Genomic DNA, 13,529 nt, shown 5'->3' with positions numbered 1-13,529 from the left:
GTTTGTGGGGTGACCATCCTATTGGTGAAAGAGACAGTACTGTGTGGGGTCATGTCTAGGTGGCGGTGGGTCCGGGAGGGGTCAAGGATCGAGGGGCTTGAGATGCCCCTTTTCCATTAACAATTTGAGGGCGCAGGCTGGGCTCATATGGAGAGAGGTAAAAGTTCTTCGATTTCGGGATGGACAGGCGTTTTGCTAGGGTTGTGAGGTTGTTGCGGCAAAGAGATCGGCCATCTTGGCTGTTGTGACGATAGTACTGACATCTACAGGCTGTGGAATAGTGCTATTACTAGCATTAGTACTCCGGGAGAATGGCCTTCTGCCAGGTTCACTAGTTCTGTAGATGATGCCTTTCTTGAATGCACTCTCGATCTGGACCCCTAACTCGTGTAGGGAAGCAAATGTGGATAACGATGCCACTATCATTCTCTGCAGCATATCTGGCTCAAGGTTCTGGACCACCAGCTGGACTTGCTCTCTTTCAGATAGCCTATTTGTCATTCTTGCTGCCTTGGCCCTTCACCTGGCTACAAAGTCAATAAATGGTTCTTTGGGGGTTCTGGGTAGTAGCCTCAAACTCAATGATGGTTACCTCTATTTGGGTGTTATATAGGTACTAGTTAACAAACGCCTCAGATAGCTCCTTCTAATTCTGCTTTGTAAAAACGTCTAGTTTAGCGTACCAGATAGCCGTGACATTAGACGGAGTTCTCCTGAACAGCGATAGTTTTTGAGCCCGAGACAAGCCCATCGGTCTTAGCACATCTGAAAACAGGCAGACTTATACAATCGGATCCCTACTCCCATCGAACCTATCGATGTGGGGCATCTTAAATTTTTTTGGTAATCTAACCGAAGCCTCAGTGTACCCATCTTCAATGTTGGGAATGGAGTTGATGCCAGCGCTTTCTCTATCCTGGTAATCTTGATTAGGGCCAGATTAATCTCGTTGATGTCAAAGGGAAGAATTCCCCCAGGAGGTTGCGCTAGAGGCCCATAAGCCGAAACCAGTGGAAATATTTCCTGAGGATCTGGAACCCGGGGATTTTCCACTAGCGAAGGTGGATCAGTGTTCGGTTGAACAGTCGGGATTGGATGTATCGTTGATACGGATGCCCCAAATGTGCGTCGTAGATCAATGATGATTTCATCTTGTGCAGCCATCCTTTGGTTCATGGTATCCATGGTTCTCTGAAAAGTTGTCATCATGGCAACAAATTCTTCTGTGTTCTGTGCCATTACTGATCTAGGTAAATTAAATGCTGGTGAACTGATTGGGTGAGATTGAACAGGTGTTTGTTGAGTGCTTTGTATTGGTGGTGCTGACTGTCTGTTCCGTCTTTGTCGAACAATTAGCAGAAGTGAGACTAACACTAGCTAACCACCAACAAGGTCTTGAGTTTTACAAAGCCTACCAGAACGAGTCCACACAACTTGGGGAATATTGGGTCTTTCTGAAGCTATAATGGTAAACTACCTAGCAAAAGAGAAATAATCAATCAAAATCGGACGGCACTTTGGCCTAATTTATAACAGATAAAAAGAACATTGCTGAAGAACTGCAATCCCTACTGAACTCTATTCTCAAACTGATATTCATTTGTACCACTAATATGAACCATTACAGTGTCACTGTAAAAGCACATACCAAGTAAAAGAAGCAAAACACCTCTATGATGAGGGGAAAGTTATCCTGTCTTAGATTTTTTACATGATCTACGCTACACTGCTTCAATCAAAAGATTTCACAACATCCTGCAAATTGGTGGCATCATGTCCTAATTTGGGATAGTCGCTATGGCTTTACTATATGAAGCTAGGCCAAATGGTCAAAAGGGTATCTTCGCAAGATTACCTTATATACCTCTCACACCTAACACCGAGAAGTGAAAGGAGGATTAAACGGTACAACGATAATCTAGATCCAATGGTTGTGTTTCTAACATGGCAGAGCCTATGACAGGCCAACCTTTTGGCAAACTTTTAGGCAAGCTTCCGACAAGCCGTCCAAGAATAGTAGATGGAGAACACAGTGTCTTAGAGTAATAATGCAAATGCAATGTAAAGAACATATATACGTAGATAAAATTTCACATCATGAAGTTCAAGTCAAGTTCTCTAGGTCCCCAGTAGAGTCGCTAGAACTGTAGCTTGTTTTTTATGCTCTCTTCGGATACGAGTAGCCTTACAGTTCGGACTCCCGTGGTTCTGAATCTGATTTCACAAGTGCAAAGCAAAATAGATAAACACAAATGAGTCCAAGTCTGGCAATCTTTTGGAAAATCGATATTTGAATCAAATGCCAAAAATTGACTGTTTTGCCAGATTTCAAAGTCGCTACCTAAATATTTTGGGGAAATTTAGAAAACCCGTGACGCGTGCCAAATGCCACTTATCTGTTATCACCAAAGTGTCTTGGCTCAGGAAGTTAGGTATGAGAGAGGGAGGTCATTAATTGAACACCTCACTTACCCAATCAAAGATCGGCCTCTACTAATCATGATGTGATTTTTATTTACATCATATGCTCTTATTCCGATTATTATTTTATTTTTACTAGGTAATTGTAATAACCCCGACCTCCGATTAATGCTAAACCATGATTAGTTATGTCTAACATAATTTAGGGGGACTCTGGAATTAAATTGCAGATGTATTACATTATCTTGGTGTTTCTATCTGTTTGCCATAAAATGATCTGTTCATGTTTTATGTTTTAAACTGCAAATTGAAAGCCTTATCGGCTCCCGAGTCTGAAATTTATTAGTGTTTGAGACTAGTTAGAATATATGTGATTTTATGGTATGTTTAATTAGAATTTAGTTGGTATGATTAAATTAGATTAAATAATGTTAAATCACATTAGTTGAGTATTTACATGTTTGCCACTTAGTGGGCCACCTTTACAAACTTGTGTGGGACTTAATTTACACCCTTGAGGCATCATTTCTTCATCCATATCTCAGACCAAACTGTGAGAGTGAGAGAAGAGTAGAAGAAAATTGATTTAACAAGAATTTTGCTTGATCTTTGGAGATTTGAAGGAAACTTGGAAGATTTGAGCTTCTACACTTAGAATTCAAGACCTAAGGTAGGTATTTCACCTTCTCCTTTGTGAATTTAAGATTAATTCTTGCATGGTTCATGGAAGATTAGAGTTTAAAGTCAAGAATTGGTTGAAAATGTTGAATTGAGGCTTAAATCATGCATGCATGTTCATATCTTAGCATTTTGTAGTGTCTTCATGGAAGTTCTTGCATGCAAGCCCATATTCTAGCCTTAGTCCATGAATTCATCATGATTTTGAGCTTAATCTCACATTTGGTCATGTTTTAGAGCATTGGATTTAAAATGAACACTTGTATGTTAAACTCTAGTTATGTTCTTGAAGTTTTATTTGAAATTGTATTTAATTGACTCACCCTTGGGCTTTGATTTTACAAATTGATCTTTGAAACATCTTATACTATGAGTTTACAAGTGTTTTCCAGAAAATGGGCCCAAGAGGTCAAGTTTTGAGGTGTTGAATGCTTGGTTTGAGCTTGGAAGGCAAATTTGGAAATTCCAGAATTTGGCTTCCTCGCTCGAGCGAAGGAATGGTGGCTCGAGCGTAAATTGCAAGCTCTCAGGTTTTTGGTGCACGCAAACGCACGCTCGAGCGACGAGACCTACGCTCGAACGAAGAGCTGTGTCTCACGCTTGAGCGAGCATCGAGTGGGTATCGAGCGTAAAATTTTAACAACCAGTACTTTTGCATTTTTACAGACTGCTCGAGCGAAGGAGTCTACGCTCGAGCAACCCCTCTGGTTTGACAAGCTCGCTCGAGCGAAGAAAGCTACGCTCGAGCGAGACCCCTATTTTCAGCAAGTTTTGAAAAATATTTTCCAAGGAATCTTTGCATCCTCATTCCATCCTAGGCATTCCTAGGCCATGTTTAAGACTCTATAGTGAGGATTTAAGGTTAGAAACACACTAAGAACCAACGACGTAATTTTTGTGCAATTTGAATGTGTGTTTCAAGTGTGTGTCCGTTATGTGTTATGTAGGTCACGTGCCGCGTGTCGTGTGATCAATCTGCTCCGTCTGTCTGTTTCAACGCCAACTATGAGTAATAATTTAGTAAAGTTATGTTCAAACTGTATCTACTTTTTGTGTGATAAAACAAGATCTATTTTTCGAAATGATATGTTCTGTACAATGAATGATTGTTCAATTTCTGATATGTATTCGTGACATCCTTAGCATCATGTGATATATGTTAGCTGTTACCCGGTATCGGAGGTTCCTTTACGGAACTTATTTCTGTCTGCACTCTGTTACCCGTACCAGAGGCCTTGTCACGGGGGCTCAGCTTCTGTTATGTTCTGTTACCCGGATCTGAAGGTTCCTTTATGGAACTGGTTATTCGTAACCTCACGTGTATACGTTCTGTTCTGTTCTGTTCTGTTCTGTTTATGCTAATGGATGTATCACGTAAACTTAATCATGACTTATGATTTCTGTCTGTATATGATCTGGATAAACTATGATTTTGATATGAACTGAATTATGATTTCTGAATCTGTACGAACTCATTCATTGAAACCCTTTACTCTCTTATTATTCACTGAGCTTTCGCTCTCAGTTTATATTATGTATGTAGGTAAGCCGGCACATGACCAGGGCCAGAGTTGACGGCCTTCTATTTCGTTTTTGTCAACCAAGTGTTGTGCCTCCCGAGGAGGTTCCGAACGAAGCCTGGAGCCATGGCTGATTGTTTTTGTGTTCATGCTAGTCTTGTAAAGTCAGGTCTTGGGAAGTACATTCTGTAAATACCTTGTAAATATTGTGTATCTGGACTGGCATGTTTATATATATAAATAAGTTTTGAAATGTTCTGTCCCATGTACGTTATCACAGCTCATTAGACCTTGTCTATTTTGTATTATTGCTTCCGCAGCCCCTTATTATTTGCTAATTTGTTCAGAGGCCTTTGGTAATCTACGGATTACTGGCCGGTTACGGTGCTAAACCCATAAGGGCGGGTTTGGGTCGTGACAGTAATGCACACAAGTATAGACCAATTCGCAAAATTTAGAGCGCATTGATTTTATATTTGTTTTGGAAAAGTGTTTTGAATATATGTCACTTGGAAAAAGCGAGCTCGTATTTTACATTTAATCAATTTATTCCAACTTACGTAAAATGGCCTTCATCCACCGGCATTCAAACATGTATATCACTTAAGCACTTAGCCTCATGGAAAATATGCTTGATATGGAAACAATCACACGCATGCAATATGCTAAAGCGAGAAATACTCACTTAGTATTCCAAGGCAAGCCAAATAAAAGAAAATAATTAGAAGAAATGCATGCTCATAGACAATACAATATGAATAATGCAACACACACATTATGTAAATAATGAGTTCGACTACTAGCATGGCATATGAATCAATTCAAAGCATGCAATAGAGCATGTATTCGAGTAATGAACTTGAAATTGGCATTTGATTAGTATGATGAGCCGAACCTTATGCATGCAAAATGAGTGGATGCAAATCATGGAAAATGCTAAGTAAATATGATGTTACCATTATAAGCGGGTAAATAAAAGAGAGAAAGAAGTGGAAGTTGGAAGACATACACCATTATTACATATTTGCTCTCATGCAAGAGGGTTCGAATGAGTGTCCAAATGAGTGTCCAAATATTCGGATTTAAGCTAACTATTACAAATTTAAATGAAGGCTAATTAGCTTAATGAACTAACTACTTACTACATATTCAAATGAACCAGCTATCTAATTTTATTATAACAAGGATATTATAACAATACTAATTACAACAATGAAATTGCAACAATACTTATTTACAACAATAATAATTACAATTATAACATTAATACAAGCAACAATGAGGCACAACGATCGCATTCACAGTGTCCAGAAACTACTCTGTCTGTCCAGACTTGCTCTGTTTCACCCTCAACCACTGCTTTCTATTTCTGTCAGAATTCACTGTTCACTAAACATTGGTGGTCGGCCGACCCCAAATGAGACCCAACCGAGTCCAAAAACAGTCGGTCGTGCCCTAATTTCATGCCAAAAATATTTTTGTGCTCTGAGGTGAAAACAGTGCAGACAAAGCCTTCATATGCCCTGTTTGTCCTTTCTGCTTTTCTCTGTCATAAGAAACTCAAAGGAAGAACAAATTCGAGTCTGAAACCATCAACGATAGCAAGTTGATTGCTTGATGATTTCGAACATGTTTGAACAAAAATTGATGAATGTAATGAAAGACAACCACCCCTTCCTCCTATCATAAAGGCTCAAAGAGGGAGGTAGACACAGCTCAAGTCTCATCAAAATATCATGGATTGATAATCAACAATTCTCAAAGCTATGGACTTGGCATAACGTCTGGCCGAATCCAACTATTCTAATCCCTTTTCTTTATGTCGGTTTCATAGATTTTAAACCAATTTTATTAGTCATTTCCATTCTTTAACCAATTTGTCCAAGGTGATAATTAAGTCCACTCCATGAGAAGAAATGTCAAACAAGAAATGATCCTTGGCATGAAAGAGAGACTACACCTTGACGATGAACCTTCGTAAAGGTTAAGCCATTGAGCATAGGTCTCTTTCTCATGCCTCGAATAACCATCAATCTTTTGAAATAGCTCTCAAACAAAAGAAAAAAAAGAAAAGAGGGAGGTTGCAGAAATGATTATGTGATATTGATTATTAGAATAAGACTCCTAATATGAAAACCAAGCAAAGAAAAGTTATCAACTCGAATGACTCAGTGTCTAAGGCCTAAACAACCGAAGTTATGAGGACATACAATACAACAACCAAAGTATTCAAGGCATAAGCTACTTAAATGAATTTAAACAACCCTAAACAACCCCTAAGCATGAAAAAACAGTGGCTGAAAATTATGTAAAAGAACACAAAAAGATAGGAAACAACAAGGAATCACAAAGTTAGTAAACAAAAGCAAGAACAGGTGGCTAACCCCTCTATTTTTTAGACTTCAAACCATGTTTTTTCAGCCTTTTTAAGCTCTGAAAATCAGTTTGAAAGCCAAAAAAAAAAAGTGACAAAACAAAGGGGATGAGCTATGAAATAAGGTGCAAGAAAGGGTGTCAACCCTCTCTACCTTTGGTATCTATTCAAACCCAAGTTCTAACACTTGAAATGGTTTCAAACAATACCAAAAACACAAGAAATTGATAGAAAGAGACAGAAATGAAAGCAAAGATAAATGTGGTAGGCTTATACCCCTTGAATGGAATAAGCTCTTGTTGTCAAACAAACTCAATCCAAAGGCCCTCTCAAGTTTGAGTTATAATTCACAAGTCTCAACCAAGGCTCTAAGACTTTGCTCTAAGGTTGTATGTGGTGTATAGATATGGTGTAAGGATAATAAGCTTGCTCAAAGATAGCTTGCACAAGAAGAAAGAGCTCTCAAGGGTTATTTTGCTTCTTTGAAATTTTTCTAACCCTCTACACAGTGGGATCAGCTCATATTTATAGTATTTGAGCAAAATAGGTCAAAAATATCTTCAAAAATAGACAGTTGGCAGGCTCCCGCCCAAAACAGTGTTTATCGCCAAGGAGGCACGGCCGGCTCCTAATAAGGCACGGCCGGGCCCTAATGTGCTCCCCTGTTCCTCTGTTTCAAGCTCAGTGTAAGGTGGCACAATGTTAAAAAATAAACCTCTGAGGAAAGAATAGTGTAAAAATGAAGGGTCTGGGATTGTTTTAGAGCTTGAACTTAAATTCCTTCATTGAGAATTCAAACCACACACAACACAACTTTTATCATCGAGTGCTCAAGACAAAGCGCCCATATCTTGCGGGCGGTCAAAAATAAGGTGTCTACAAGGTGGAATAAATAGAGTTGGGTAAGGAATTTGAAAATTTTACAATTTGAACTGGTTCAATTTAATTTGGTAGGTTTGAACTAATTTTTTAAATTTGTGATTTGGTTTTGAATTGAAAAATTAGGAATCCATTCTCTGCAGATCGATTCCAGATTGGAGTTCACAGTTCCAGATTAGAATCAATTCGGACCATATGTAACTTAAACCATATAAAGAAGGGAGTAAAACTATTGCACGTGTTAAACGCAACCACTGTAAAGCTTCTTATGCTTGGATTAATGCAAATGGAACTAGTACATTGAGAAAACATATTGCAAAATGTCCTAAGTCTCCTCAAAATCAAGAGAAGAAAAAACAAAATGTTTGTTTGATAGAAGTTTTATGCTTGCTACATGTTAAACAATATATTTATGCACTAGAAGTTATGTTTGTTTACGTTAATTGTGAAATAATATGCATGTTCATATTTCGAAAAATCATGAGCAGATTAATATTGAAATGAAAATGTTATATGATTTTTCTTTGTGAATAGATTATGTGAAATCGTGATTTCAAACTGAGTTGAATTGTGTTTAAATGGTTTCATTCGGATTGGTTCAATGATTTAAATGGATTGGTTTGGTTTTAATTTTTAAGGAACCATAAATAACAAATTGGTTTTGATTTTATCCGAACCATACTTATCCCTAGGAATAAATGTGATATATTTTCTTAACCTGAGTTCTATCTAACAATTCAAACAGTGAAAAGGGAAATTAATGATATTAATCGACCTGGGGTGCTCGCGAATAGGGTTGGATTGTGTGGCCTCTCATCCGTTATCTATCTAAACTTAGTGAATTAAGAAAAATCAATCCGCATGGGTTGCGAATAGATGCAAATCAGTTTGGCTTTGGACTTTATTGTTTTGAGCCTTTTTCAAATATTTTTTTATTATTATTTTGGGCCTAAAATTTGTTATTCTTCATTTTTAATAATAAAAATAAGAGTAAAAGGTCTACCATTTGTGAAATAATTTGATGAAAAGTCCTTTTGTTTGTTTTGAAAGACATTTCGTTTCCAATTTTACCTCTTAATTTATTTGTTGACTTTGTTTTGTCTGTTGACTTTCGTTGACTATCTGTTCAAATTTTTTTCCTATCTGTTCAAATTATTTTTTATCTGTTGAAATTCTTATCTGTCAAAATTTTTATCTATTTAATTTTTGTACAAACAAAATATATCTATTGAAATTTATCTTTTTAAAAATTCTATATGTTCAAATTATCTGTTAAAATGCTATCATTTTGTTATGATTTGAACAAATTTGTTCAACAAATAATAAATTTTCTTTTTATCTGTTTAAATCCAACATCTGCCTATGAACAACAGCATCAGATAGAGAGGGATTCAGAGGGATAGACGACGACAACAACAATAACAACCAAATCATAATTTAAAAAGAGCTAGCGATAACATACAACTGGACAAAACTATTATATGTATTTAAAAAGGCCCATTGTTTCCAAAACCACCAAACACATCCTTATTCCAGAAAGTTACAACTAGACCAACAAAGAAGGAACTAGAAACTGCAATAGATTTTATTTTTTTAACTTTAAGCCTATTATTTTCATCTTTTATCTTTATAAATGCAAGTGTTCTACTATAGTGTATATAAAGGGATTGGCTTCCCTCTAGTCCATGATCGAATTGGAGGATACTGTTGGGCCCGTAGGGCCCACCACGGGTCACATTTTGATAATCTAAACCGTTCAATGTGTAGAACTCATCGAGTACTATATGCCAATAAAAAATTACATTGATCGGCTATAAATAACTACGGATCAAATCAGTTTTGTATAAAAAAAAAATGGATGGTGAAAAAATAAACAGTTGATAGAAATCTAATCCGATGAGATAGCTATCAATATTCGATCAATGTGAATTTTTACAAGCATATAGTACTCAACGATTTTTATACATTGAACGGCTCGGATTATCTAAGTGAGACCCGTAATGGGTGCCTACGAGCCCAATAGTACCCTCCAGTCCGATCACAGATTGAAGGGAAACCCAGCCCATATATAAATACTCATTTTCAATAGGTGTTCTCATAAAACAAATCATCTTCATAAAACGTGTATATATATATATATATATTAAAAGTCAAAGACATCCTCCTTTTCATTTTCAACAGTATACACATCAACAACAAACAAATCATCTTCATTTTCAACTATTTACACCTAAACAACAACCAAATCATCTTCATAAAACATATATATATACAAATCTGGAAAATCAAAAACCAAATCCACGAAACATATATATATATATATATATATAGAAAAAGAGAAGAGGAGAAGATCAGTACTCAGATCTATGAAGATCGGTGAAGATCAACGGCGAAGGGTGAAAAGAAAAAAAGAAGAAAGAGAGAGAGAGAGAGAGAGAGAGAGATGAGAGTGATTTGCTTTTCAACCGTTCACAGGTTATAAAATATATATATATATATAGATCAATGGATAGTTTGGTCATTTTGTTGGAGCTTGCTCTTATGAACAATGTATTTTAAAGTGTGGATCTTTGGGTAATAAAAATTTAAAATTGGATTTATGGACGGAGTGCTTTAAAAATAAAGGTCAAACTTTTATATTTCATAAATGGAAAATATAATTATTAAATATAAGGTCATTTTTTAACACAAAACATAAAAAACATAACATCAGTTTTTAAAGGTATTGCTAGATTAGATTAGGTCGAGTAGCCATCCATCTGCTATCCATCTTAACTTAGGCAGATTTGAAAAAATGCATCTGTATCTATTCGCTTGGACCATTGCAAATGTCTATTCTATGACATATTGGCTTGGGCCATTTGATTTTGACAGGTCGAATGGATGCTTGTCCAACTCTAATCAACCACATGTTCAAAAAAACGACTCACATCTCAACGGGTCGAATTGAGTTGGATTAGTTTAGTCTATGGGTTCTATGAGGTTATCATGGGTCTCTGATGGGCCATATAACTTGACCAACTCGGTCTGATATTTCTAAGGTTTGAAAAAATATTTAGCCCATAAAATCGAGCTAGACTGAAATTTTCAACCCATTTGATTTTTGGACTGGATTTGGGATAAAGAGTTTTAACCCAATCTAGCTATTTATAAAATATAATTTAATTTTTATATTATTTAGTTACAAAATAAACTAAAAAATAAAAAAAGATAAAAAAAATACATATATATGCTTCTTTCTAGAGTTTAAATTAAAACACTTCATAAAAGATCATATTTATTTTATAATTGAATTTTGAAATTTGTTAAGTTTTAAATTCAAATAATTATTAAAAGTGCCTAAAGAGTTTAACAACTTTTCACGACGAAAGATAATAAATAAAATTTATAGTTCATATGGTGGATTTAGGATTTAAGCATTTTTTATGACCAGGTTTGAAATGAATAGGTTAAGCCCTATGTCAAGTAGGATTGAACTTAAAATGACACATATATTATTACTGTATAATGCTGGCTCGGCCCATTCCCGACCGAGCCCAATATTTATCCACTTGAACAGCCTTAATCAATAGAAGTATGGATAATCACGAGTCGGTTTGGAGAATTTTTATAGTAATTCGTCCTCGCCCCATTACATATTGATGGCAGGAGACAAGTTAATTTTGTAAATTGAAGAATGAGATATTAATAAGAAATTATAGAAAATATAATATATTATGGATAATGATTTATATTTAATAAAAATTATAAGATATACGATAAAAAATTAATGAGTAAAAATTAATTTTATTATAATGAAAAAAACTAAAATTGTATATTAAATATATAAATATATTTTAAAAATATATTAGAGTCGGATAGAATAGCACGAAGGAAACAAAAACTGTTCCAATCCCATTTCTTCATCGAAGTGAAGAAAATTCATGCGAAGCGAGACAAGGAATATAAGAACGAAGCGTGCAAGGAAAAGGAAAAATATTAGAGACCCCAAGAACATTACCAAATTCTTGGAGCCCCTAGTATTGCTCGGGAAAAAATGACCATACCTAAATAGAAGTGAATGAGGTGGATGTGATTTGCCCATTAACCATAAAGAGGCAAAAAGTAAAATAAGGGAAATTTTAACATACACACCTTGAAAAGAGTGTACAATATGCACTCCTAATTATGTCATTTTCTTATTTAGTTAAAACATCTCAAATGATTTGCCATTAGAGCTGCCAAAGCCAAATTATAGCAGGTGCGCACAAAATTTGCTCTCCAATGATCTACTATAACTTTTGCCAAATTATAGCAATGCCATCTCTAATGCCAAATTTAACAATAGCTTTGGCAATTGCCAAACTTGTCAGCTCAACAACCAACTGATTGTGGATTTCCCACCAACAACAAACAACCAACCAACAACAAAAGAATACCAACAAAAATTTAAATTCCCTTCAAATTTCTACAACAAATTTTTACACATATTTTCAAAAATAATTGATACAACAAATATTTTTGGGGAAAAATAGATCAGAAAATGAGGGAAACTGTAGAAAAAAAAATATTGAGAATAAATAAAGAAAAAAAAATTGGAAGGATCGTCAAATACCAAGAAGTGAGAGATGCTTAGATTGTGAGAGAGAGATAGACTGATCAGTAAAGGGTTTCGTCTGATCTTAATCTTCGTTGGACTAATCTTTGTCAGAATGATAGATCCAATGAAGGGATAGAGAGCCATGGATGATTTAGGGTTTGTTTGTGCCTCATCATCTTCGTCTTCATCTTTGATTTTATGGACTTCGGGTTTCTCAAACGATTTAGGGTTTAGGATTTGAAGGGACATATAGGCATGGGTGATCAATGAAGGTGGGCTTCTCTGATTTTGTGGCTTTCAAGTTTCAATTGAATATTTAGGGTTGAGATTTGCCAAAATGACATGTGACTATTGGAGTACTATTGCTATAATTTGACAATTAGCTATTATTCATTGTCAAATTATAGCTTTGACAATGCTATTATAGCATTTGCTATTGAAGATGCTCTTATGACTATTTGTTTTTTTTTAGTTATAACTCATAAATTCTTTAATTATGTCTTATATTATATTTAAGAGTGGTATTATTAGCATCCCATCATTTCTTTAGGCCCCCACTTATAAATTTTGAAACCCTCAAAATTTCTTCCCCCCAAATAATACCAAAATTATCCTTGCGAAAACATTTCACCCATTGAATGCACACCCCCTACACTCCAAAAAAAACCACACCTCCAAAAAACCCTAACAAAACCCACCAAGAAAAAGAAGAGCCAATGTGATTGTTGTCTCTGTTGCCTTATCCACCATTGTCATAGTTAGTTTGCTCTCTCTCTCTCTCTCTTTATATATATACATAATTTCTTAATTTTGTCGTAATAATTTCTTCTTTTGCAAGAAAAAAGTTTATTATAATTGGTTTGATTGGTTTTGTTGGTAGATATTATAAAATTGTGAGTTCAGTAGAGAACTACACAACAATATTACCAAAGCTACACGATGAAAGAAGAACCTGATAATGGATTTGGGCTACTTCCGATAACTTCAGCGAGTGTTAAAATTTTTGACCATTTAATGTGTTAAGAAATTTTCATATTCAGACTAGTATTCCCGAACATTACTTATTTGTTTGGGAATA

Source organism: Camellia sinensis, chromosome 11, assembly GCF_055761805.1.
Source record: "Camellia sinensis isolate YWXY chromosome 11, ASM5576180v1, whole genome shotgun sequence".
Taxonomy (NCBI): domain Eukaryota; kingdom Viridiplantae; phylum Streptophyta; class Magnoliopsida; order Ericales; family Theaceae; genus Camellia; species Camellia sinensis.
The sequence above is the reverse complement of the archived record's forward strand: the minus strand, read 5'-3'. Positions refer to the sequence as shown.